At 44.1% G+C, this 25,969-nt stretch overlaps 1 protein-coding gene across 1 annotated transcript in view; it reads left to right on the top strand.

Moving 5' to 3' along the window:
• The first annotated feature begins 11,766 nt into the window (after nt 1-11,766).
• Nucleotides 11,767-25,969, top strand: part of ZBTB38 (zinc finger and BTB domain containing 38) — a 76,150-nt gene continuing 61,947 nt past the window's right edge. The window contains exons 1-2 of the mRNA XM_029213936.1: nt 11,767-11,981; nt 13,185-13,259. The gene's annotated coding sequence lies outside the window, so the exon portion shown is untranslated. The remainder of the gene's footprint in view (nt 11,982-13,184; nt 13,260-25,969) is intronic.

Genomic DNA, 25,969 nt, shown 5'->3' with positions numbered 1-25,969 from the left:
TTGCAATATTCTTTCTTCCTGACACATTGTTACCCCCCAACTTTTGATTTGGAAACTGTGGAGCTAATACAGTCAATGAGGTTGTGTGTCCATAAGCCTGTAAAAGGGACAGATAAACATGAAGTATGTTGAATTCTGTGAATTCAGAGGAGCAAGGGACAATTCTGCCTCGGAAGATGAGAGAGAACATTTGAACTGGACCTTGAAGGCAAGTTAAATTTTGAGAGACCAAGGTGGTGGGAGAGGTTCTAGGCCTCTAGGCCAAGAGAACATAGCATCAAAGGCAGAGAAGCAGAAAGGCATGGGTTGTATTTCTGGAACCACTCGTGATCTGTTTGATTGTCTGCCTTATAGGGAAGTAGCGAAGGATTAAGTTAGATGGTGGTTTGAGGCTGGAGGATGGTAAGCCTTGAATACCAAGGTAATGAATTCATGCTTTATTCTCTAGGTAATGGATGACCACTGAAGGTTTTATTTTTTTAAATAGCTTTACTGAGATATAATTCATATACCATACACTTTACCCACTTAAAGTATACAGTTCAATGTTTTTTAGTGTATTCACAAATATGTACAACCATCATCACAGTCAATTTTAGAACATTTTCATCACCTCAGAAAGAAATCTTATACCCTTTGTCTGTCGCCCCCTAACCCTCCATTCCCATCCTAGACCTAAGAAACTACTAGTCTATTTCTGTCCCTATAGATTTCCCTGTTCTGGACATTTCATATGAAAGGAATCATATAATATGTGGTCTTCTGTAACTAGCTTCTTTTGCTTGGTATAATATTACCAATGATGGTGTAAGCAACAGAATTCTCCAATCAAAGTGGCTCTAGAGAGAATGTTCTAGATGCAGGATGGTGGAAGGGGGCTGGAAGGCCAAGGAGAGCCATTATGAGGCCATAAAAGTAAGTAGCTGTTATGGGGTCATGTGAGTGCTCACTAAGGAAGCTTTGGGCTGCAAGTAAGAAGACACTGAACTATAAATGGCTTAAGTAACGGGGACATATTATCTTACTCACAGGAAATCTGGAGATGGGAGTTTCTAGATTTGATCCACGGCTTACCAGTGTTGCCAAGGACCCACATTCTTCCATCTTTCTCTCTATCATCTTAGTGTAGTGGCTTTTGTGCTCTGACTTTTCTCCTCATTGTTGCAAGATGCCTTGTTGCTCTTTAAGGTATCACCTCTTCATATAGTTGCTTATAAAATATGCATCTTTGTTTTATAAGAGAGCAAACTTTTTCCCTGTAGCCCACCCAGAAGACTTTCCCTCATGGACCACGGGTCAAGACCACAGCATATACCTGTGCCTTAGCTTAGGTAGGCCGAAGATGTGCCTATGTGACATTATCATCTTCTGTGATGGGTCGTGGTCTCTGCCAGCAAGAAGGAAGGGAGATGGAGGTGCTCTTGGGTAGGCAAACAATGATGTTTGCTATAAGGGCCAAAGAAGAGTCAGGATAGACCAGCATCTTTAGTCCAACAAAGGACAGTGGAGATGGGAGTGACCAGTAGGGTCAAATGCCACAGTGAGGGCAAGAAGGATCAAACCAAGAAAAAGGTGATGGAATTGGTTAGTAGTTGGTTACTGGTAACCTTTAATTACTACCTTCCAGTAACAGGAAAGAGGAAGATAGTAAATTAGAGTTTTGAGAAGACAGGAGATAAATGGCAAAAAAGAATGGGACCTTTTAAAGAGAAAGCAGGAGAGAAATCGGGCAACAGGATCAAATGAAAAGTGTTTTTCAAGATGGGAAGATTCCTGTGGATAACAAGATAACTTATTGAGACGCTAATTTGTGGTTTTTGTTCTCACTACCATAGGTCATGATCATGGAGATTTAAATAGTGGAGTAAAATAAATAATTAAAAATATATTTCCAAATTAGGAGTACATTTGTTTAACATTAAAAGCAAAAGGGATCTTAGGCAAGACATGAAACACAGAAGCCATAAAGGAAAGTGTTTGACTACATACAGATTTAAATGTGTTGTATATGTAAATATATACAACACACAAAGTCAAAACGCCAATGATAGGGCTTCCCTGGTGGCACAGTGGTTGAGAGTCCGCCTGCCGATGCAGGGGACACGGGTTCGTGCCCCGGTCCGGGAAGATCCCACATGCCGCGGAGCGGCTGGGCCCGTGAGCCATGGCCGCTGAGCCTGCGCGTCCAGAGCCTGTGCTCCGCAACGGGAGAGGCCCCAACAGTGAGAGGACCGCGTACTGCAAAAAAAAAAAAAAAAAATACCAATGATAGAGAAAAGTGCGTATTTGCAACACACAGCTAATATGTGCCTAAAGATACCTATATTAGGTATCAAAGAGCACCTACAAATTGATAAGAAAATGACAAACAAATCAATAGAAAAATAGGCAAAGCATATGGAAAGGCAATTCACAAAAGAGACATAAAATTGGTCAATAAACTTACTATAATTTATTCAAACTCACCCATAATACTAACCCCTATACAGTGCTCATTATAAGCCAGGCACTTTTCAGAGAGCTTTACATATATTTACTCACGTAATCCTCATAGCAACCCTGTAAGGGGGTACTTTGATTATCTCCATTTGACAGATGTGAAAAGTATCTTAAGACTCTTGATTAAGGAAATACAGCCATTAAGTGTCAATATTTGGGCTTCAGACTCTGCTTTTAACCACTATACTGAGAGTCAGGGAAATGCAAATTAAAACAAAAGCAAGATGCCAATTTTTACCCATCAGATTGGTAAAACTTAAAAAGAGTGATAATACACAGTGATGGCAAAGATGTGAGAGAATGTTCAGTCTCATATACTGCTGGTAGGAGTATGACTTGCTTCGGCTTTTTTGAAAACCATCTGGAAATATCTATAAAATTAAAAATACACACAAAAAAATTGAGTCAACAATCTCACTTTGGACAATCTATTCCGTAGGAATAAAATATGAAAGTATAAGTGCAAGGATATTTATCGCAGCATTACTCTAATGGCAAAACAAACAAATGAACAAAAATATCTGGAAAAAAAACCTCTTTGTCTATCAGAATGAGTGAGCAACATATGATTGGCCATACCAAGAGTTAGATCACTGTTTCCCAAACTTGAATCAACCTTATACCATTAAAACATTCTTATTTGAGTTGGCTTCAGAGTTCTCCAGAGGAACGGAACTAAAAGGAGTTATATTATCATATATATATATATATAGAGAGAGAGAGAGAGAGAGAGAGAGAGAGAGAGAGAGAGAGGCAGAGAGAGAGGCAGAGAGACACAGAGAGAGAGAGAATTTATTATAAGGAATTGGTCACAGAATTATGGGGGCTGAGAAGTCCCATGTTCCACCATCTGCAAGGTGTAGCCCCAGGAAAGCCAGTGGTATAGACCTGAGAACCAGGAAAGCCCATAGTATAGGTCTCAGTCCAAGGGCAGGAGAATATCGATGACCCAGCTCAAGCAGAAAGTCAGAGAGAGGCCAAATTCTCCCTGCCTCTGCCTTTGTGTGCTATTCAGGCCCTCAACAGATTGTCTGACACTCACCCACACTGGGGAAGGCCGTCTGCTTCACTCAGTCTACCAATTCAAATGCTAATGCTCATTTCATCCGGAAACGTTCTCACAGACACACCCAGAAATAATGTTTAGCCAGATACCTGGGCACCCTGTGATCTAGTGAAGCTGACAGATAAAATTGACCAGTACGTGGGAATTTGTTATGAAATGAAGTTTTTATAGCACCATAGTCAATAGAAAACCAATATTACTTGCTGTAACTGGAAAGTATCTATAATAATTTATACGACAACAACAAAAGGATGTTATTCATCTCTAGTTAGATAGCATGGCCTACAGAAGGTCTTAATCCTGAGCCAAGCTCTCTACAAAACAGTGAACTCTCAAGTGTCAGAGAGATAGTAAAGACACACACCACGTGATGCAGTGTCATTTAATGCCTTTTTATAGGCCATCTAATCTCCTTGGAGCCCACAGTAGCGAGCAGCCCCAACTTCTGGAAACATACAGGAGATCCTTATCTGAAGGATCTGAAGAGAGATTCACAATTTACTAAATTAAAAAAAAAAGCAAGTTGTTGTCAATTCCAGCTTTTGTACAACAAGCAAAGTTAAAAGAACCCTCCGCATATGGATTGAAGTTTGTCGTGGTAAGCACATGGAGAAGTGGATGAATATCATTTTTTTAAATATGATTTTTTAAAAGAGCTTTTATTTTTTTATTTATTTTGGCCTCTCAGCATGCGGGATCTTAGTTCCCTGACCAGGGATCAAACCTGTGCCCCCTGTGCCCCTGGAGGCACGGAGTCTTAACCACTGGACCGCCAGGGAAGTCCCATGAATATCTTAAGTATTACCACAGGACATTGCCATTTTTGTAAGTCAAAAATGATCTAAAGTTGGCATTTTAATATAGTCCCACCTAATAAACCACTAAGGATGTTAACATTGATTATGTGCAGTGATGGAAAATCTTTTATTACATTTGCTTTTAATTATAAGCATGTATTGCTTTTGAATTTTTCTCAATTCTAATAAAAACGCTTTAAAAGGAATGAATGAGAGCACTTAGCCTGAGCTGTCAAAAGCTGTGAATAAGCTGCAAGTCTTTGTTTATGTGTCAATTATATCTCAATACAGCTGGGGCGGGGCGGCGGGTGGGGGGAGGAAAAAATGCAAGTTCTTGGGAGGGTCACACCATTTCTCTAATCCACCTCAGCACTATTGACATTTGGGGCTGGATAATTCTTTATTGGGGGTATGGGGGAGCTGTCCTGCATATTGTAGGGTGTTTAGCAGCATCCCTGGCTTCTACCTATCCCTGACAGTAACATCCCCCCAGCCCCAACCAAAAAACAGCCAAAAATGTCTACAGACGTTGCCAAATGTCCCCTGGGGCCAGAATGACCCTGGATGAGAATCACTGCTCTAGTCCTCAATTTCTCATCAGTGACGGGAGACCTTGAACCAAGTGCTCTCCGCGCTCCCTTGAAGCACCAGCATTCCCTGATGGCATCAACGTGGATGGAATCTAGAAATGTGCTTTCCAGAAGCTGTTTTCCTCCAGAGCCACTAGGGGGAGCACTCTGCAATACAAAGGCCAAAACAGAGCCCTGGGGGAACTTGTTTGCCCCTCCTCCTTGGACTTTGCTGTTGGTTCCCAACGCCCCAGCCTTTAATAAATAGCCTTTGATGTTGAGCGTGATAACCCTTAACCACGAGGCATGAAGAGCTATTTGTCTTGTGATTTGAGCCATAAAAGTCGTTGTTTTAGATATGGTGGAAGAGTGCAAAATGTTCTTTACTTTTTCAACATTCTTTGTAAGGCAGTTAGATGAATCATACCACAAAAAAGAAGCTGTGCCTCTCCATGAGGAGAGTCTGTGGAACAACGAGGCTAAAAGGTGAAAGATCTAGTTCTCTTCCTGGTCCTGACACTTCCAGGCTGTGTGATGTTGGCCAAGTCTCTTAACCTTTCTGGTAATATATAAGAGAGCTGAGGAGATAGGCTGAGAAGTTACTTACTTAAGGTTAAATACTGAGTTAAATGGTCAAGCATGGATTTGGATCTGACCTGTCGACTTCATGGAATAGTGGTGAGAATCAAATGAGATGGAGTAGGTGAAAGAGTTCTGAAAAATAGAAACCACCATGCAAGTTCAGGGTGTGGATTTGCAGATACTGTTGGAGTGAGAAGAGGTGATAGCTAAGAGATAGCCTGGTGGGGGTGGAGGATGGGGGGAGAGAACTGGGTGAAGGTAGGTCCAAACAGGTTACAGAAGATATTCCTCCATCAAAGTGTTATAAATGACAGGAAAAGGCCTCAATGTCCCCAAATCTTTTACTACTGACAGGACATAAGGTTTCAATCCCCATCAAAATGAACAGGCCACTTGGAGGGGTGTTACTTTACGCTCTTATGAGATATTTAAACACCTTAATGAAAGTGAAAAATCTATTCCAGGGGACTTCCCTGGTGGCGCGGTGGTTAAGAATCCGCCTGCCAATGCAGGGGACACGGGTTCGAGCCCTGGTCCGGGAAGATCCCACATGCCGCAGAGCAACTAAGCCCACGTGCCACAACTACTGAAGCCCGCGCACCTAGAGCCCGTGCTCCACAGCAAGAGAAGCCACCACCATGAGAAGCCCGTGAACCACAACAAAGAGTAGCCCCCGCTCCCCGCAACTAGGGAAAGCCCGCGCGCAGCAACAAAGACCCAATGCAGCCAAAAATTACTTAATTAATAAATTAAAAAAGAAATCTACTCCAACACTGATTTTTAAACTTTGTAAAAACTCTGAACCACAGTAAGAAATAGGTTTCACAGAGAGACCCAGCTCACACACGTTATAAAACTGAAACAGAAGTCTTACGTGTAATGCACTTGGAAATTTTCTATTCTGTTTTGTTTTATTCTGTCACTGGAAACCAATGCTCATTTTGACACAATAGACAGTGGGTCTTGACTTCCAGTTTTAAAAGCATTGTACCAGAAGTTTTCATGGGAGAAGAGGAGGAAACATAGGGTCCTGGTGCTGGGTAAGGGAAGAAATAGAGATATGGCCCCCAAACATGACTCAGGGAGCCTCAAAGATGAACTTTTTACCTTTTTCTAGGGCCTGATTCTTTGAGCAGGAAGAAAAAGCAAAAATCCCAAATTCACCTAAATGAGTGAGGATGGGCCACTGAGCAGTAGCCTCCAGGCTCGATTCTCAGAGGTCCTGATCTAAACCCCACACCATTAACGTAAAGTCTGGATGGGCGTGGTGTAATCACCACCACAATAAAAACTAAAAACCCTACCTTTATTGAGCCCTTCTTATACATCAGACATTGCGCTAAACACTCTATATAAGTGATGGGACAAAAATTAAGCTTGAGTTCTCCCTGATTTTCCTTTCTTCCTGCTCACTAAGAAGAGTTCTGGCTTTGCCTGTTCAGTTTGTTTTCCTGCCCCATCAGAAGAAGAACTGGACAGAAGTAGAGGGACTGGAAGAACACTGGTTAGGGCTGGAGAAAAAGCTTTGTAGGGAGCTTGGGAGAAAGAAGGGGAGGCTAATGCTGTGGGGTATAAAAGGCTTGGATATGAGGGGGAAAAGGCTGTTAAGAAGAATTGCAAGGGCCTCTGTATGATGTTTGAGAAATGCAAGTATTGAATATAAGTTAACTTGAAGTTACTTTTTGGTGACTGGGCTGGATTTCTCAGACTATAACATCATCCTGACACTGGCCCAGGTGGGTCATGGACTTAATAGGGTTACATAAGCACTATCTTATTTAATCTGCATTACAAACCCATGAGGTGGTGTTGTTTTTTGGTTTTGGGGTTTTTTTTTTTTCAGACTAGAAAAGGAGGCTGGTATAGGCTAAGTAACATTAAACTCATATAGCTAATAAATTTGGGAAAATACTCCCCAAGTTGATCTATAGGTAGAATACGATCTCCATCAAAATCCTAGCTGGATTTTTTGCAGAAATTGAAAAGATAATCCTGAAAATCATATGGAAATGCAAGGGATCCAGAATAGCCAAAACAACTGTGAAAAAGAATAAAGTTGGTAGACTCATACTTCTGAATTTCCAAACTTTTTATGAAGCTACAGTAATCAAAACAGTGTGGTGCTGGTGTAAGAACAGACATCTAGATCAGTGGAACAGAATTAAGAGTCCAGAAATAAACTAATATTTGTGGTCAGTTGAGATTCGACAAAGGGGTCAAGACAATTCATTGGGGGAAAGAATAGACTATATTTAAATAACTTTTAAAATTCTAAATCTGTTTTAGATATACAGAATTCTTGTGAGAATAGTCTTTTCAACAAATGGTTCTGGAACAACTGGATATCCATGTGCAAAGAATGAATTTGGATCCCTACCTTACATAAAAATTAACTTCAAGTGAATCATAGACCTAAATGTAAGAACTAAAACTATAAAACTCTTAGAAAACTCAGGTGTAAATCTTTATGACCTTGGGTTAGACAACAGTTTCTCAGATGTGACACCAAAAGCACAAATGATAAAAGAGAGGATAGATAAGTTGGACTTCATCAAAGTTAAAATTTTTTTCTCCGTCAAAGACTACCATAAAGAAAATGAAATATCTACAGACAGGGAGATGTATTTGTAAAACATATAACTGACAAAGGCTTTGTATCCAGAATATATAAAGAACCCCTACAAGTAAAAAATAAAAAGACAAATAGTTAAAAAATTAATAAAGGATTTGAATTGTCTAATTCTCCAAGGAAGGTATACAAATGGCCAATAAGTTCATGGAAAGGTACTCAACATCATTAGTCATTAGGGTAATGCAAATCGAAACCTAAATGAGATACTACATCACACCTAGTAGGATGGCTAGAATCTAAAACACAGACAATAAGATTGTTGGTGAGGATGTGAAGAAATCAGAGCTCTCACACATCACTGATGGGAATGTGAAATGGTACAGCTCTTTGGAAAACAGTTTGACAGTTTTTCAAAATGTTAAACATAGAGTTACCTTGTGACCCAGCAATTCCACTCCTTGGTATCCACCCAAGAGACATGAAAACATATGTCCACACAAAAACTTGTATTCAAATGTTCATGGCAACACTATTTGTAACAGCCAAAAATGAAAACAATGTGTTCATCATTGAACACTGATGTATGGATAAACAAAATGTGGTTATAGCTACACAATGGAATATCATTTAGGCATAAAAAGGAATGAAGTACTGATATACTCTACAACATGGGCAAACCTTAAGAACATTATGCTGAATGAAAGAAGCCAGACACAAAAGGCCACATATTGCATGATTCCATTTATACGAAGTGTCCAGAAGAGGCAAATCTACAGAGACAGAAAGAAGATTAATGTTTGCCCAGGACTGCGGGGAGGTGTAGGCAAATGAGGAATGACTGCTGGTGGGCACAAGGGTTCTTTTTGGGGTGATAAAAATGTGCCAACATGAGGTTATGGATCACACACTTCTACAAATAGACTAAAATCCATTGACTTGTACACTGTAAGTAGGTTAACTTTAGGGCATATAAATTATACCATAATAATAAATTGTTTTTTAAAAAGTGATTGAGATGAGAAATATTGGAGGCAGCAAGTACAGACAAGTCTTCTAAGTCTTTCTTGTTGTTTTTTAACTTTCCAGTATATAACTGCATTTGTTGTACCCAAGAGGAGGGTTCTCCAGATGGCGTAGAGGTTAGGGGTGTCACTGTACTTACATCTCTGTGTCCTCAAATAGATGTTTTGCCCAGTTCTCTGATTTTATCCTCACTGTTAGAATCAACCCCAGAGCATACAATGCAAGGAGCTGCATCTCACTTAAGCTTATTCGTCATTTCTCCTTTGCTTTGTCTTTCTCCTCACATTATCCTGGTCCCACAAGGTAGACTGAAAAAGAATCAGACTCCGTTCTTCTAATGAGAGAAATAAATACCCGTGTATATGAAGCAAGCAAGGCCATGGTGCCTTTGGGGAAACAGCAGGGAGGTGCCCAGGGGCATTTTCTGCAGAGAGAAGAAAAGCAGCAACGAGCCTTTGCCAGAAATGCCTGGAACTTAAAGCGCTCTCCTCAGCCCAAGGTCAGGCTCTGTGCGGACGTTGACAGTGACCCGGGTTGCTGCTGCCTTGATCCGAAGCACGTGGCTTTCTCTCTTCTGAAAGTCACCTCTGCTAATTCCTCCTGCCTGGGGAGTCAGACCCCACAGCACAAGTGTAAGTCCTCAGAGTGGCAACTGGCAGCAGTTCCAGGAACAAAGTAACGACGTCCCCAACGATCAGAGGGATTGATTTCCTGAGCCCAGGAGAGGGATCCCGTGACCAGACACCCTGCCCCACAGCGGAAAGGAGAGCTGCGGAGTGGCATCACTGAGGAGGCCAGAACCTCTCTGCCCACTGCCACAAGGAGCTGGAAAGTCCTGGCTTTTAACTTCCTCTTGGAATCATGGAAAAGTACAAACCACAGAATCATGAACCATAGGGGGAGAAGGTACCTCCAAGGTCATTCTTATCCAGGGCCCAGATACCCCCATAAATGGATGTTCTCTTCTTGCCAGCCCTCCTCGCCTTGGCTTGAGTACAGCCACTGATGGGACTCTCACTCCGTCCCAGAAAGGCAGCTGATTCTTGGTAGGGTGGCGCTCAGGGCAGTGACTGCCGTTGTCAGGTCCAGCTCCGTTTCCTGTCACTTCCAGCCCCCCCTGGTGCTTTGAAACCACATGGCAGTTCCAGCTCTTTCTCCAAGTCTCGGGGTCTTTGAGAACGCTCTCGTGTCTTTCTTCCCCGTTGTCTTCATGTCTGCCGCAGGCTTGTACCTTTAGCTGCACTCACCCTCCCACCCACACCCCTGAGGCCAGGGGGCAATAAAGACAAGTCTGGGCCTGGCTCCTCTGAGCTTCTCTGTCCACTGTGCTCTCAGACACTGCATCCACCACGCACCACCGGACCTCCCTAGCTTTGTCTTCTGGTTCTAGCTCCTAACCGCCGCTTGAACCCGACCAGATTTGCCCGCCCCCTGCTCCATCCCCCTGGCCACTCTGAGTATCCAAGCTTCAGACACCGTGTTGACCCATCAAAAGAGCTTGAGGCCTACTACCCTAAACAGATCATCCCTAATTGCTCCGCTATTTCCTCATAGGATTTGGTTTCAAGCCCCATCATTACCCTCATTTCCCCTCACCTGGACAGGCTACTTCTGGTCAATATTCATTCGTTCGCTCAGCCACTCAGCATCATGGTTGAGAACACAGGATTTGAGATCAGATGATGCAGACTCCGCCACTAACCAGCTATGAGACTTTAGAGAAGTGTCTTAATCTCTCTGAGCACCACATCTGTAGAACTAGGAATAATAATAGTACCTACCTCATAGCTTTGTCATGATAAAAATAAACGAAATAATCTCTAAAGCACTTAGCACAGAGGCTCCAACATTCACTGCAAGTATTCGATACATGTTCTTTACTATTTTATTTTAAAATGATCATTCACTTATACATCATGTGTTTACTGTGCCCCGTGGCAGGCACTGGGATATAAATACCCCTCTTAAAGAGAGGGCCCCCCTTCAGTCCAGGATGTGCAAGCTCACACTGCTAGCCAGGGAGCAGAGAGCGGAGGCCCAGGGTCATGGTGCGAAGGCAGAGAATAGACACTGAGCTCTGCTTGCTGCCCAGGGTGGGTGACAAGAGCACTTGCTACCTTTCCAGATCTCTTTGAGTACCACGGCAACTCCCTGCGTAAGGTGGCACCACAGGGAAGCGGGGTGGGGGGGGATGCTGGAGGGTGAGGTGAGAAATCCCCAGAGAAATACCCTCCCCTGCTTCTTCTTTGGCAGAGAGCGGCCATGCCTCTGCCATGCAGGAGGGCGATGTCCCCTGGGGAGGCCTTGCTGAATCTGCCTGGGATGGTTCCGGAAGTAGGAAGGGCGGCCGGGGGTGGGGAGGCGGCAGGAATGTTCTGGCCTGCTGCTCGTCCAGGCGAGTGTCCCGAGAGGAGGGCCTCTGGACATCAAAGATTCCTTTTGTCCCCTTCCGAGTGGCAGGGCAGACCGGCCACTGGCAGTGACTCAGGCCTGGCCCTGACGTCACCCACGCCCGGCCACTGGCCTCCCTCGGCAGCCAGGAAACTGGCTGGGGAGTGGCACTCGCAGGCTGCAGCAAATCTCAAAATAAGGAGGTAACTGCCTCTCTCCTCCTCCTCTCCATCGCCCCACAGCACACCTTTCTTTTCTTTTCTGCTGCTGCTTTTTTTTTTTTTTTTTTTTGAAGCCTCACGGAAGGTTTTACTTATAGATCAACTTTCAAAATGTAGGAAGTCAGAATGGGTGACATCATCAGAAAGATATGTGGAGCTGATCTCGACAAGAAGTGAAGAACCCAGAGCAAGAAGGCGGTTATAACTCCTGAGTCCAGGCAGTTGGCAGCGTCTGGGTTTCAGAGGAGCCAGCGCCTCCGAGTAAGTGAAGGCCACCCCCAGACCCCCTCACTCAGCACCCTTCACTGTGGGGCGCCATCTTGTTCCCTGACACCTGTGTCTGGCAGGCCCCAGCCCGGAGGGGGGGAATGAGGGCTGCATCTGGGAGACCCTCCGAATATGGCACCAAAGGGATCTCTCTGATCTTTTTCTTCTCCACAGGACCAGACAAGAATGCGTTTCCTCTCAGAAAAAAAAAAAAAAAAATATATATATATATATATATATATACACACACACACATATATATATATCTGTGTGTGTGTGTATCTGTGTACACACACACACACACACACTAAGGCTGAATTCTGGGGAAAATGGCCCACGTCGTGCCTTCCACCCCGTCACTGCTCTTGTTTTGTTTCCTCTTCCTCCTTCTGCCCTAGTGCTCTGTTTTGGACAGCCAGAATGTTTGTTCAGTTCTGAACTATTTGCTTCCTGGATCTTATACCAAGTAATCAGACACAAAAATAAACCCTGTTCTAGGCAAATACGTGCCCTATGCCGTCAAATGGTATTTTCCCACCTAACCTGTTAAAAGATGGCAACTCTGGTAAGAAAACGACCACAACCAGCTGCCTTTACCCAGCGTGTTTCTGGTTACCTGTGGTTGTTCTGGTGTGTACACCTCCACTGTCTCACTGCCCTGTTTACAGAGAGCTTATTTTCATTCCTAGGTGTGCCATCACATCTGGGATGATATTAAGCACAAAGACAGATTATATTGTATCTTTGGTGTCTGTTTTAATTTCACCTAAAGAAATCTTAAGTTTTTGCATAGCCTATAATTTTACAAGCTCTGGAAGTTTCTACCCAAGAGAGTTAAATTCCCGAGAGAAAAGTTTTAACGTGTACATAAGACTGCAGAGCACACAGACATAGGAATCATACCCAGTTCTGGCTTCCAAAGTCATCTCCTGAGTCATTATCTATCTAGTCTTTGTACAGCTTACTTAGCAGAGGAGAATTGTTCTTTATAAATTCAGTTTTATAATGATGGGGTGGGAGGGTATTTTAAACTATGTCTTATGTTATGAATGCAATAGGGAAGCTCGTTGCTTACTGAAAAAGAGTGGCAGATTCCTTTATAAACTGAAAACACTCTTTGGAAATTAACCACGGCACACCAATATATCTGTTTTGTAGGTCTTACATTTTACTTTTTGTTTTATTTTCATATATCAGGTTGTCTTGAAGTGAGGCTCTGCTAAACCACTCTTCTTCTGGCTGTAAGAGCTGAATGCTGTGACCATTAATTTGGTGAGTGTCATTTGTCCCTAATGGCTGCTTAGTTTACTAAATATATTCTTTTGCTTTGCAGTAAGGTTTAAGGAAGGGGGAGAAGGCACAGGGACTTCTGCACACAATGATAACAGCTGTATCAAAGAGGGTAACAGGAATAGTTAAGATAGGCTAATTGCTGTAATAGACCGAAAAATGTATAATGACTCAAACATAATAGTTTATTTCTTGGTCTTGCAACAGTAGAGGTTAGTGGGGCAACTCTCTTTCATGCATTCATTCAGAGACATGGGTTGAGAGAGGCTCCACCTTCTGCAGTATGTGGTTTCCAAGGTCACCTGGGACTGTTTCCACTTCCCAGTGGAGGAAGAAAAAAAGAGTGTGAAAAGGTGCACATGGAGACTTTCATGGCCCCTGCCTAGAAGTGGTGCACAACACTTCTACTCATACTCTGTTGGCTAAAATGCCAGTCACATGACCACATCTGACTGCAAAGAGGTCTGGGAAATGTAGTCCCTGGGGTGGGGAGCAGCCACTTGCCAGTGACAGCTCAGGAGAACTTCTGGAGAAAAGAGGTAGTCCTCTCTGGCAGAGCATAATAAGGAACTTAGAGATGCTCAAGGATAGGACAGCAGAATGAAGCAGTGGGAGAAATAAACAGTGATCAGGTATTTAGAATTCTCTAACAGACACTCTTAGGTAAAGAGTGGGCAAGGAGCAGTGGGTGAGATTTTTCAAGATGCCTCGGTCCATTCTGACCCTAAGCATTTACATAAGCACCATCAGGCCACCAGTGGCCAGTGAACCACGAAGCACATTCTTCCCCCCTTCCCCCCCCCCCCCCCCCCCCCCCACAAGGTCCTCTTGGTCTAGGACCATTCTGGCTCAGTTTCCTGGTCCTGGGTCTAGTCATGGTTGTTCGAATTGTCCAACTGAATTCTGTTCCACCAGTGGTCACTAGGAAAGCTCATGGTTTCTTTAACTCATGGTTCTGTCTGCTCTTGGGGGTGTTGGGAAGCTACCCTCCTCCAGATCTTGGCATACTTTTTAATATTGGGAGGTAGTGGAGGGAATTCCTGACAAGATGGGATCTTCAACTCAAGTTATTAGAGAAACATGTAAAAGCAGACTAAAATGGCTCTGGCTGGGGAGATTAATGCTCCCCAAAGGATTTGATATATAATTCTAGCTTTTTCTTTTCAGGAAAAGTTGCAAAACATTTACTGAAATAATGAGTGGTAAGGTTATAAGCCCTGTCTGAAGAACCCTTAACTAATTTGATATTTTATGTAGCCTTTTCACCACTGTTGGTCTTACTGCAGTATCCCCCTCACTGGTAAATATCAGAAACCATATGGTGGTGCCTTTATGATGTTCCCAAGGCATCATAAAGACCTCCAATAAAAATAGACTATATGTGCTCACTTCAACAGCACACACACTATAAAAATGGACTCCAGTCCTTGCCTGAGCTGCCTGGTACCTACTTCTCTAGTTTTGTTGTCAATATCTGACTGGACAGTCCGGTTTCTGATTATGTTTTACCCCTGGACTTGACATTTCTGGCACTCACACCCACACCCTGAAGAATATACATTGTCCATTGTGTGGGAAGACCAGCTACTGGCTGGTTTAACACAGCTCTCAGGCTCTCATGCAGCCTAACGTCTGGCCTCATCTCCTATTACTGCTGCCTCGCCTCTGCCCAGCCCCCTCACATCTGGAGCAGGCTAAGGAGGAGTGGAATAGAAAAACAAGTTACGTATTGCAAAAGTGCTTCAACCTTTGAAAGTCCATTTTCTTGGTTTGGTGGGTCCCAGAAGTGTCTACTGAGCAGAGAGAGCTGGCTGGGCCAGCGGAGTAAACTAAAGATAAGACCAGCTTGAACAGGAGAGCACAGTGCCTGTAACAAGGGAGCAGCCAGGAGGAGTAAGTTGAGAACAAGTACCAGGTTTCAAAAGCTGGAGCCAAGTGGGGACGAACTGTTGCTGCATGTACAAGCCTAAAGGAGTCTGCTAGGAAGGGCAGGGCCAAAGGCCATGGTCAAGGAGGAAAAGGAGTCAGGGTCCATTCACTGGGGAGACTCTTTAGTCATCGCTTGTTAATTTCAACTGCCACATGATAATGACTCCTCAAAGCACTAAGTATGCAGGAATTGACAAACAACCTGCTGATTTTTAATGTCTAGCTGCCTAGCATGGCAGAGAGAGGAGTGCGGCCGCCAAATCAAAATTTCACTGCCGCCAACACGAACCCTCCACAGGGAACTGGTACAGCACACTGGGTGACAACACGGACCCGCCAGCAAGGCAGGGGTAACAAATACACACTTTGTAAATATTTTGATCTTTGACATTTTCAAAAAAGCATCAAAGTAGACATTATGGGGAAAGTTAGACTTTCTTGAGCTTCCTTAACTTATAATTTTATATTTTATTTTATTAAAAAAATATTTTTGTTGAAGTATAATTAATTTACAGTGTTGGGTTAGTTTCTGGTGTATAGAAAAGTGATTCAGTTTTATCTATATAAAAAATTTTTTTTTCCGTTCTTAATTCCATTTGAGGGGTAGAATTCAAATCTGGGGCCTCATAGTCTTTTAGGAGCTTAGGTCATCCCTGTTGATTTGTGATACGCAGATGTGGTCTGGGCACAACTGGCTGACGTAGGCAGTGCCTGGACCAGTTGGTTATTTTTAACCCCAGAGGTTTTATACTTTTCATGGCACAGAAGTACAAGCTCCCCTCTTGCTCTGGGTCAGCACTATGAATGTCCTGTTACTCCCTTTGGAGGATTTTGCAATCAGGCCACGTCACAGACACCAAAGCTAAGAATTCACGGTAATGGGGCTTCGTAATTTCTCATGCTGAAATCCCCTGACTTCTTGTCAAGAACACAGTTGGAAAACACCACACTGAAGACTTCAGGGTTTTGTTTTTAACTCAAGCCTCTGGTTTTCATCAGAACTTTACAGCTTCCTCCCGCTTCCGAAATGGTATTTTTAAAAAATGTAAAACTGAGATTCTGTCAGAATAAGTAAGGTAATATATGTGAAATGGTTTGGGCAACTTAGGAAAATGTGTGGCAAGTCAAGATGTTGATGAAAACAAGTACCATAGTTATGGTCAGCATTGGCGTTTGGCTTTTGATATTGCTATTAATATTGTAAGTATCATCATTTTTATTTATTTATTTTTTTGGTCTCTCTAAACTGACTTTCATCTGAAATCCTTAGCACCACTTCCTTTATATATATATATATATATATATGTTATTTATTTATGTTTGGCTGCGTTGGGTCTTCGTTGCTGCACGTGGGCTTTCTCTAGTTGCGGTGAGTGGGGGCTACTCTTCGTTACGGTGTGTGGGCTTCCCATTGCAGTGGCTTCTCTTGTTGCGGAGCACGGGCTCTAGGCTCGCGGGATTCAGTAGTTGTGGCACGCAGGCTCAGCAACTGTGGCTCACAGGCTCTAGAGCGCAGTCTCAGTAATTGTGGCGCACGGGCTTAGTTGCTCCACGGCATGTGGGATCTTCCCAGACCACGGACCAAACCCATGTCCCTGCACTGGCAGGCAGATTCGGATTCTTAACCACTGCACCACCAGGGAAGTCCCCACACCACTTCCTAACTAGCCAAAGCATGTGGTGTAAAAATTTCAAGGACATTTGAAAAGCTTTGACTCTAGGCCAGAGGCCTAACCGCGAAGCTTCTAATCTTATTCAGAGACATTTGACCTGGGACTCACTAAGATCCATGAGGGAGGGTAGATTTGAGCCATCTCTCTGCCAAAAAAAAAGATGCTTCCTGGCATTCGATGGGGCTCCCAGTGCATTGGCCAGAGGAGATTTTGAAAGCACTCCACAGAAGCACTGGCACTGGGTGGCATCTCCCAAGCCGGAATAGAGCCCATCATCTGTCCAGAAGCCCCTAAGCAGAGTGCAGTCTCTCTGCTTGGTGTTCTGGGTAGGGGCGAGGGGGATTACACACAGAGGCAACAAGCATGAGATCAACCCAAGAGCAGTAAAGATGTTGTGGAAACTGAATTCCCGTCCACATTCCAGTTCCTATAGTCTGTTATCTTCAAATGCAGCAGGAAAGTAGTATCTAGTGAAAAGGACTTTCTCATTGACCCAAATTCCTTGGCATCGACTATATCAAGGTACTTTGCAAAAGAGAATGTAGCTTAAAATTCACCCCAGCACCGGACTCAGTCTATCTGTCTTCCAAGTCCTCTTGCAGCAGCGAGGCCATGGCTGGGCTGGGCTCCTAAGAGGCCTCTCTTCCCTCTCTTTTCACTCTACATCAGGCAAATTCCTTTTCTTTACTTTTAAAAAATTTGTAAAAAGACCCATAACATAGTCACTATACAAAATCTAAATCTGGAAAATACAGAAAAATATCAGGAAGCAACCAACAATCTCTAGTAATCCAACAACCAAGCAACAATTCAATATTAACATGTCAATGTATTTCTTTTCAATTTTTCATATATATTCTTTTCTTCTTTTAAACATTACTGAAATGGTATTTTATATGCTTTTTTTCACCCCACTTAACGTTATGTTGTAAACATTTTTTCAAGTCACTAAATGATTTTGAAAATTTGATTTTTTTTTTTTTTTTTTTGCGGTATGCAGGCCTCTCACTGTTGTGGCCTCTCCTGTTGCGGAGCACAGGCTCCGGACGCACAGACTCAGCGGCCATGGCTCACGGGCCCAGCTGCTCCGCAGCATGTGGGATCTTCCCGGACCGGGGCACGAACCCATGTCCCCTGCATCGGCAGGCGGACTCTCAACCACTGCGCCACCAGGGAAGCCCGAAAATTTGATTTTTAATGGCTGTGTTTCCATTGCGTGGATATATCTTAATTTATCCATTCTTTTGTTATGTACATTTTTATTGCCTCTAGTGTTCTGCTATTATAAACACAAAAGCATTCTTGTAGATAAATCTTGGTGGACACCTTAGGCAAAATTCCGAGAATTGAATCAGTAAGTCAAATGACCTATTTTTAAAGTTCCTAATGCATATTGATAAATTAGCCTCTAAAAAAATTACCAATGTCTATTTCAAAACCTAAGTCCCCTTCAGTTTCTCACATTAAAATGCATGCTCCTAGGCCCCAGTGGCATCAAAAGCTCTGAGGAGGCGGCCTAGGAATATGCATTTTAATATACCCTCCCAATCCTTATGCACATTAAGGCCTGAGAATTATTGTTAATGCTGCATTCAATTCAATAAACATTCATTTTCAGCAACACTTATTAGACAGAAAATAGATAACCCTACCTAAGCTAATATATCTAAACCAGAACTTAACTTAAAGGCTCTTTTTGGCTTCTGAATTTTAATTTCTCCTTAATCGTGGTTTGGTATAGTTGAAAGATTATCAGCTAGGGAGTTAGGAAACCTTACCGTAAATATGAGGTAACTGAGCCCCAGAATGGTTAATTTACTCACTTATGGTTGTTACCCAAAGATTTAGTGGCAAAGGTAGAACTAGAACTTGAATAAACAAAGGGCCCGGATCCACCCAACCTCTGGGTAGTGTTACCAAGTCCAAACTCAGTAGTAGTAGCAGTAGCTCGCCACACGACAGGCCAGTAAATCGAGATACGAGGTTCTGGGGCAAAGGGATAGTGACTTTATTCAGAAAGCCAGCAGACTGAGAAGATGGTGGACTAGTGTCCCAAACAACCAGCCTACCAGAGTTAGAATTCAGGCATCTTTTATACTAAAAGGGGAGGAGATGTGGCTAGTTGTTGCAAACTTCTTGGTGCCGCAATCCTTTGGTCCTGCAGCTGTCCACGTAGGTCTGGTCACAATGTTCCCATAAACCTCCAACAAGACAAATGTTATTCTCTGTTCTGCAACTTTTTATCTCTATGTGAATGGAGAAGTGTTATACCTTTAAAGGTCAGAGCCTTGAGAATGGGCTATCACATATATTCCAGGCTATCGGCAACATTGTTTTACAAAAGGTGCAGAGCCAGCATGACTAAGCGCAGGCCACAGAGCACAAAGGTTAGAGCTAAAGGAATAGATCCACTATGGAGTCAGGTTTGTTCTTCTCTGTTACAATAGTAGAGACAAGGTGCCGAGAGAAGACTGACTCCTGAAGTGAGCACCTGCTTCCACCAGGGAATTTTTATCTGCCTTCTGATAGGCAGGGCATACCTCAGGACATGTGTGGGCAGCCCAGATCCTGCAAGGGTCACCTCATGAGACCACTCTGGGCCCTGAACCCTGAGGTGGTAACACTTAGACCAAGGAGGACATAGGATAGCCACACGGATCCAGACCATGAGGGCTGAGTATGAGGTCGGGTCCAGAATCAGAAGCCAAGAGAACAGAGCAGGGGCGGGCAAGGGCAAGACTCATACTGTGGCAAAAGTTAGGTCTCAGCAGTGTGAGTTGAAAAGACCAAGCCAGAGCTGGGGGGAGCTGCTGTGCGTTCAGCCTGGAGGATAGAGTCTCATTACCCAACTTCACAGTCAGGCAAGGTACTGCCCCAGTCTGCTCCTGCCTCATTATATCCGAAAGGTGCTGTGGGCTGGGCTGCCTTCTGACAGCAGATAAGTAAGGGCACCTGGGTGAACGAGGACAATGGGCCACAGAAGAGGTACCCGGGAATGGAAACTTGGAAAATTCTCTGTTACACCACAGAACATAGTGAACAAACAAAAACCAAATTTAAAATTCTCACCACCTTCTGAGAGGAAGTGTGACCATCCATCCTGTCTGTATAACTCTGTTCAAAGCCATCAGACCATACCCACTGGTCACCTGATGGTATCTGGCTGCCCTTCCACTCATTTTGTCAATACTACGTCAACTTCTGGAGGGCCACTATTGTATCATTTGACTTTTGGGTTCAGCCTCCACAGTCTGCTCAGCCCCCAACAGTCCCCGGCTCACGGGCAGGTTCTATATATCACCATTTAGGTTCTTCCATGCCCAAGTTCACGTCCACGTCCTGTGAATGCACCAGGTAAAGCACAAGAGACAAAAGCCAAAGGAGAACCTTCGTTCACTGCACCCATCCTGCACACAGAAGCATGAAGGAATTTGCCTAGGATCACAGAGCTTCCCTGCTTCTGTGCATGATCTCCATTATCTCTTGGCTGTCCCCATGCAGGATCACTGCCCTCCTGATTCTTGGCCTCCTGGTCCAAACCTGTGGAGCCAAGGTCATGATGGGTATGGATTCTGGGAAGGTCCACAGCCTCCCTTGAATCCAGGGTACAGCAGATGGAAGGTGACTTTCCAGACATGGCTGGGCCAACTCGAGTCATCACTATGAGGTCGGCCCTTTACAAAGCCCATTTCCCTGGTGTCCTGAACAACTTCCTTGGCTGAGACACCTTCTGCTATGCACATGGAATTCTAATTGCTGGCAAGACCTGGATCCCTAGGCTAGGAAGATCCATGGGGTGGTGACAGCAGTGCCTCCAGATCTAACTCCCAGGAGGTGGAAGTCAGAGTTCCATGACATCCAGACAAAGTGTCCACATGCTGCTGGAGAGTCTTGAGTGGTCAACAGAGTAGGAGGTCCAAGGGCAAGAAGTATTCAGTGTGGCCTGTGACATCTGACAAGTGCCACTGGTGGCCCCATCCCTACCTGTCTGTGCTAACTCCATGTCCCCCCCGGCCAGCCGGAACAAACACACATCCTGCTGATAAGTTACCAACTTTAGGAATAAAAAGCATTTATACAGTCTCTGGCCAAAGCTGCAGGAGGACGCCAGCCCAGGCAAAGTCCGTCACTGCCCCTTGACCGTCATATCATGGCCTTCATATTACCCCATGGGAGCGAGTATCACTGATCTCAAGTCTGCCTGCTGGGCCAAGAGGTACTGCCTCAAAGAAGCCCAGCATTCCCAGATGGTAATGTCCCACTACTGCCGTCAAGAGGAACCAGACAAACCTGAAACCTCACCCCATATCAAGAGCCCCATTTTCCATCATCGAAATGCCAGACAGCCCACATTGCTGGCATCGAAATGCCAGACAGCCCACCATCAAAAGGAGCCCCTGTGCATCTGTCAGGATGGCTAAAATAAAACATACTGATGTTACCAAATGCTGGCGAGGATGTAGAGAAACCGGATTGCACATACACTGCTGGTGGGAGTATAAATGGTTCAGCCACTCTGGAAAACAGTTTGATCGTTTTTAATAAAGTTACACATACACTTAACATACATTCCCACTCCTGGGTATTTACAGACGAGAAATGAAAACTTAGGTTCACACAAAAACCTGTACATGAATATTCATGGCAGTTTTATTTGTTATAGCTTAAAACTGGACACCTATCAAGTGTCCTTCAGTGGATAACAAACTGTGGTACCTCCATACCATGGATTGCTATTCAGCAGTAAAAAGGCACATCTTCCCATCCAACGTGAATGGATCATAAGGGCATTCTGCTGGGTGAAAGAAAGCCAGTTCCAAAGGGTTACAGACTGCATGATTGCACTTACATAACATTCTTAAAGGGACAAAATTACAGTGTTGGAGAACAGATCAGTGCCAGGGGTTAGGGTTGGTGGAAGGTGTGACTATGGTGCGGTAGCACAGGAGTTTCTTTGTGGTGATGGAATAGTTTTGTATCTTGATTGTGTTGATGGCTTCTCTAATCTCCACATGTGATAAAATTTCATAGAGCTCTAGACACACAGACACACACACACACAGAGAATGCATGTAAAAACTGGTGAAATCTGAAGTAGTAGTCTGTACCTGAGTTAACTGTGTCGTACCAATATTACTTTCTTGGTTTAGAGAATGTACTACAGCAGTATAAGATAATACCATTCTGGGAAGACAGATGACATCATACAGTTACTGTTCTATTTTTGCAACTTCTTGTGAATCTTCAACTCTTTCCCCAAAAATTATTAAAAGCAACTTTTTAAAAGTTTTATTTTAGGTTTAAAAAAAGGGGGAGGTTGTTCCTCACCCCAAGGAAGGGGGATTCAGCCACTCCACTGGCTTCTCTTTCATGAGCAACTCCTATTGTTTATTTTGCCGCTTTCTAATTTATGGTTAGGCGTCTACAGCGGCATCCTGGTGGCTTTGGCCTCACCCTCTGCTTCTCAGAGTTAATCAGAGTCAGCCCATCTCAGACCCAATCACAGCTCGTCTTCCAGCACTGAGTGTGAATATTCTCCCCTCCTCCACCCTGAGACTGTAACTTCAAAGACTCAGATCTAAGAAATGGTCTCACGGTGAAAAATCTAGGACAAATCATCATTCTCACCCTTGCACGGTAATTTCTTTTCTGGAATGGCTCTTTGTCTTGCCTGCTCTTCATACCGATTATTCTCTTCACCTTCACCAAATGGCCCCTCCTCTAATGGAAGGAGATTAACCCTTCTCTGCCCCCTCTCAATCTCATTCCGCTGAGGGCTTTCTCTCACCAGCTCTGCTCTCTCCGGGCCCCATGCTGCAGCTGAACGCTCCAATGTGAGACGGCTGCCTTCCCTTTGAAGCATTTAGGCCTCTGTCAAACACCTTTTTGCCAGACTTGGCCCTGGGAAGACAGTTTTGAAATTAAACTTATCGTGAGCCCCCTGGGTTTGCAGTATGGAATTGCACAAGGCCCTGGGCATTTAGGTCGAGGGGTAGCCGCTGTGCTCACTACCTTCAGGGCCTCATCCTAGTGAAATTCTAGCATTATTTATTCCCTTGTTTTGTGGAGGGGTCCCCAGCACCACCTAAGGTTGAGGCTGTGCGTATGGGGCTGCTGTCTATGCGGCATCCTGTCCAGATATGACAAGACACACACACACAAACCACTGTCCCCCAGGACTGGCCTCAGTCCCTAAATTCCTGCCATGCCGTATTCATTAGGGGCAGCCATCTCAAGAGACCACGGTGAGAGGGACATAGGTGTATGTGTCTTAGGCCTGGTTGTGAGCTGTCATCAGGTTGCTGTTCCAGAAAGCGGACTTATTCGAATTGTTGCTCTTCAGTGGGCGTTGGTGAATCTCCTAGTTTTGCACCTTCTGGTTTCAAAACCATACTGAACAACAGAAAATGAAACCTGCAACTTATTTTTAGCCGCTTATGCTAACTCATGAGATTTTTCTTTGCAAACCAAATAGGATAAAAGCCTACTTCAGCCGGCTGAACTTAATCTGATCGACTTAATATAGCAATCAAGCCCATCACCTCTGATACTTCTCAAATAACACTTGGTCCCAGGTGGTATGTTGCCTAATATTTACTATTTTGCTAAAAATTATATTTAGCTGAGCTTTAAAAAAATTAAGTATTCTATAACATTTTCTTCTGAGAGGAACTGGGAAAGAAGTTATAAACCCTTTATACTGGAATCTATTCATTAGTTCACTTATTCTATAACCATTTGTCAGGCATCTATTTAGGTGAAAAGTGGATTTTTTTTTTTTTTAATTGAGCCAGTGTGTTGAATCACAAAGAGCAGAATACTAGGAATTGAGGAAGACGGCTTTTATCCTGGTTGCTGAGGTCTTCAGATATCACACTCTCTTTGAATCTGATGTTCTCCTCCCTCAGAGAAAGGGTTCAGGGGCTTCCCTGGTGGCGCAGTGGTTAAGAATCCGCCTGCCAATGCAGGGGACATGGGTTCGAGCCCTGGTCCGGGAAGAAGATCCCACATGCCACGGAGCAACTAAGCCCGTGCGTCACAACTACTGAGCCTGTGCTCTAGAGCGCGCAAGCCACAACTACTGAAGCCCACGTGCCTAAAGCCCATGCTCTGCAACAAGAGAAGCCACCGCAATGAGAAGCCCGCGCACCGCAACGAAGAGTAGCCCCCGCTCACCGCAACTAGAGGAAGCCTGCGTGCAGCAATGAAGACCCAACGCAGCCAAAAATAAATAAATAAATGAAATTTATTTTAAAAAAGAAAAAGAAAGAAGGGGTTCAGATGACATCATCTGAAGTGCCTTGCCTATCCTATGGTTCTGTGAAATGGGCTATGCCATTGAGAGCCCGAGGAAACGTTGAGGCACATTTTAGAGGCAGTGGTGTGGTCGTCGAGCCACCCTTATTTCTGTTCTAGGAGGGACAGATGTAAACAAAGCCTGTGGTCTGCTTGCCAGACAACTTGTCCCCCCACCCCACCCCCCAACTTGGTAAACAAGTGATTAAGAACTTGAAAGACTTCCATAGGTATTTTTAGTCTCCAGATCCGTTCCTTAACTCATGGAACAAGTTCTCTAATTTTAGGAAGTGGTTTCAAAGGACAAAGCTGAAGATTCCACTGGTAGTGGTGGGTGGGAGCAGAGAAAGGACCCCTAATCTGGTGTTGGTTAATCAAGATCCTACCCATATAAGCCCCTCCATTGCACCTGGCAATGCTCTAGGTGCTGTGGGAGATAACAGAGATCTCACAGGATGCCAGCCAGAGACGTGAGTAAAGGCAGGTAATTCAACACAACAAAAACATATTGTGCTTTTGTCTTTAGTCCAAAGGAAGTGAAGATTCACTGAGGTTTGTTAGGCTGCTCTGGTGAGAAGAGGTTCATGGTTGTGACCTTTCCGAACTACAAATTCATTCATCTGAGAGAAGAGAAAGCAAATGAATTTGTTCCCAGGTTGTCTTGGAATTATCTGCTGCCCAGGATGAAGAAAGATATGAGGAGAGGATTATGTTCTCACATGGGGTAGATTTTACCCATCTGTAAGAATTCTTCCTTCTCCACTTTCATTGACGTCACCACCTTCCCTCTTCAACCTAGTTGCCTGCTAATCTCTCTAGAAAGAAGAAACTCAGCCTTCTTGCTGAATGTCTTTTGCCAATTCAGGATCTAGAAGACCCTGCTGTTTCATTTGCTCTCCATCTGGGGAGTGGCAAACAGTGATGGCTGCAAATGAACGTGTGACTAGAGATGCAGGAATGCTCTTGATCTCCGTGGGCACGCAAGGTCTTTATTAGTGCCACATTTCCAATGCACTGCAAAATGAAAGCAGGGGCTATTCTGCTGCTAAAGCTGAGGTAGTGACATCGAAAATGGTGGTGAGCCATGCTGAGGATGTTCCCATGGGAGAGTCTGAGCTGAATTAGCTTGGGGTGGGATGTTGTCCACCACAGTCTCCCGGGCAACCCTAAGTCACATACCACTTTTTCTCGGTTGAAAACCACATGGTTCACATTTCCCTTCTCCCTCCAACTCTTTCCTCGAGGGTAACCTCAGTTTGGTCCCCAAGGCTTGCTGCCCGGCCCTTGCCGTCAAGTGTGTACTCCTTGCCCTCATCTTACACAAGTGCTAATGGATGGAAGTGAGAAACCTCATGTCTAAGAATTGGAGCAGGCTTCCTGGAGCTCAAACTCCACACCCATGATCATTCACCCAAGCCTTTGTTCTACTGCCTCAGGGCCACCGAGAGAGATAATCCTCCTCTCATATTCTGAGCAGGGTGGAGCTGATGGAGTTGATTTGAAAGCCCCCTTTGCAAGCCATCTGGCTGGCATTTAAAATTACTGCCAATGAGCGAGACAGTCATCTGGTCACCTAGCCAGGAGGCAGGAGACTTGGAGTCCAGCTCTTGGCCTAACCAACCTAAAAAGCAAGCAAGCGGGGCTGGATTGTTTAGAATCACAAACCTTCAGAGCTGGAAGGGATCTTAAATGGGGGCAGAATGTACAGATGTTCACATAGAGAGGCAATCATTAAAATGATGCATTTGAAACACTAAGCTTGGAAAATCTCTTACTCAAAAGTTAGGCTTTTCA

This window comes from Monodon monoceros, unplaced genomic scaffold (genome assembly GCF_005190385.1).
Source record: "Monodon monoceros isolate NGI ecotype Baffin Bay Population unplaced genomic scaffold, NGI_Narwhal_1 Super_Scaffold_11, whole genome shotgun sequence".
Taxonomy (NCBI): Eukaryota; Metazoa; Chordata; class Mammalia; order Artiodactyla; family Monodontidae; genus Monodon; species Monodon monoceros.
The sequence above is the reverse complement of the archived record's forward strand: the minus strand, read 5'-3'. Positions and strand labels throughout refer to the sequence as shown.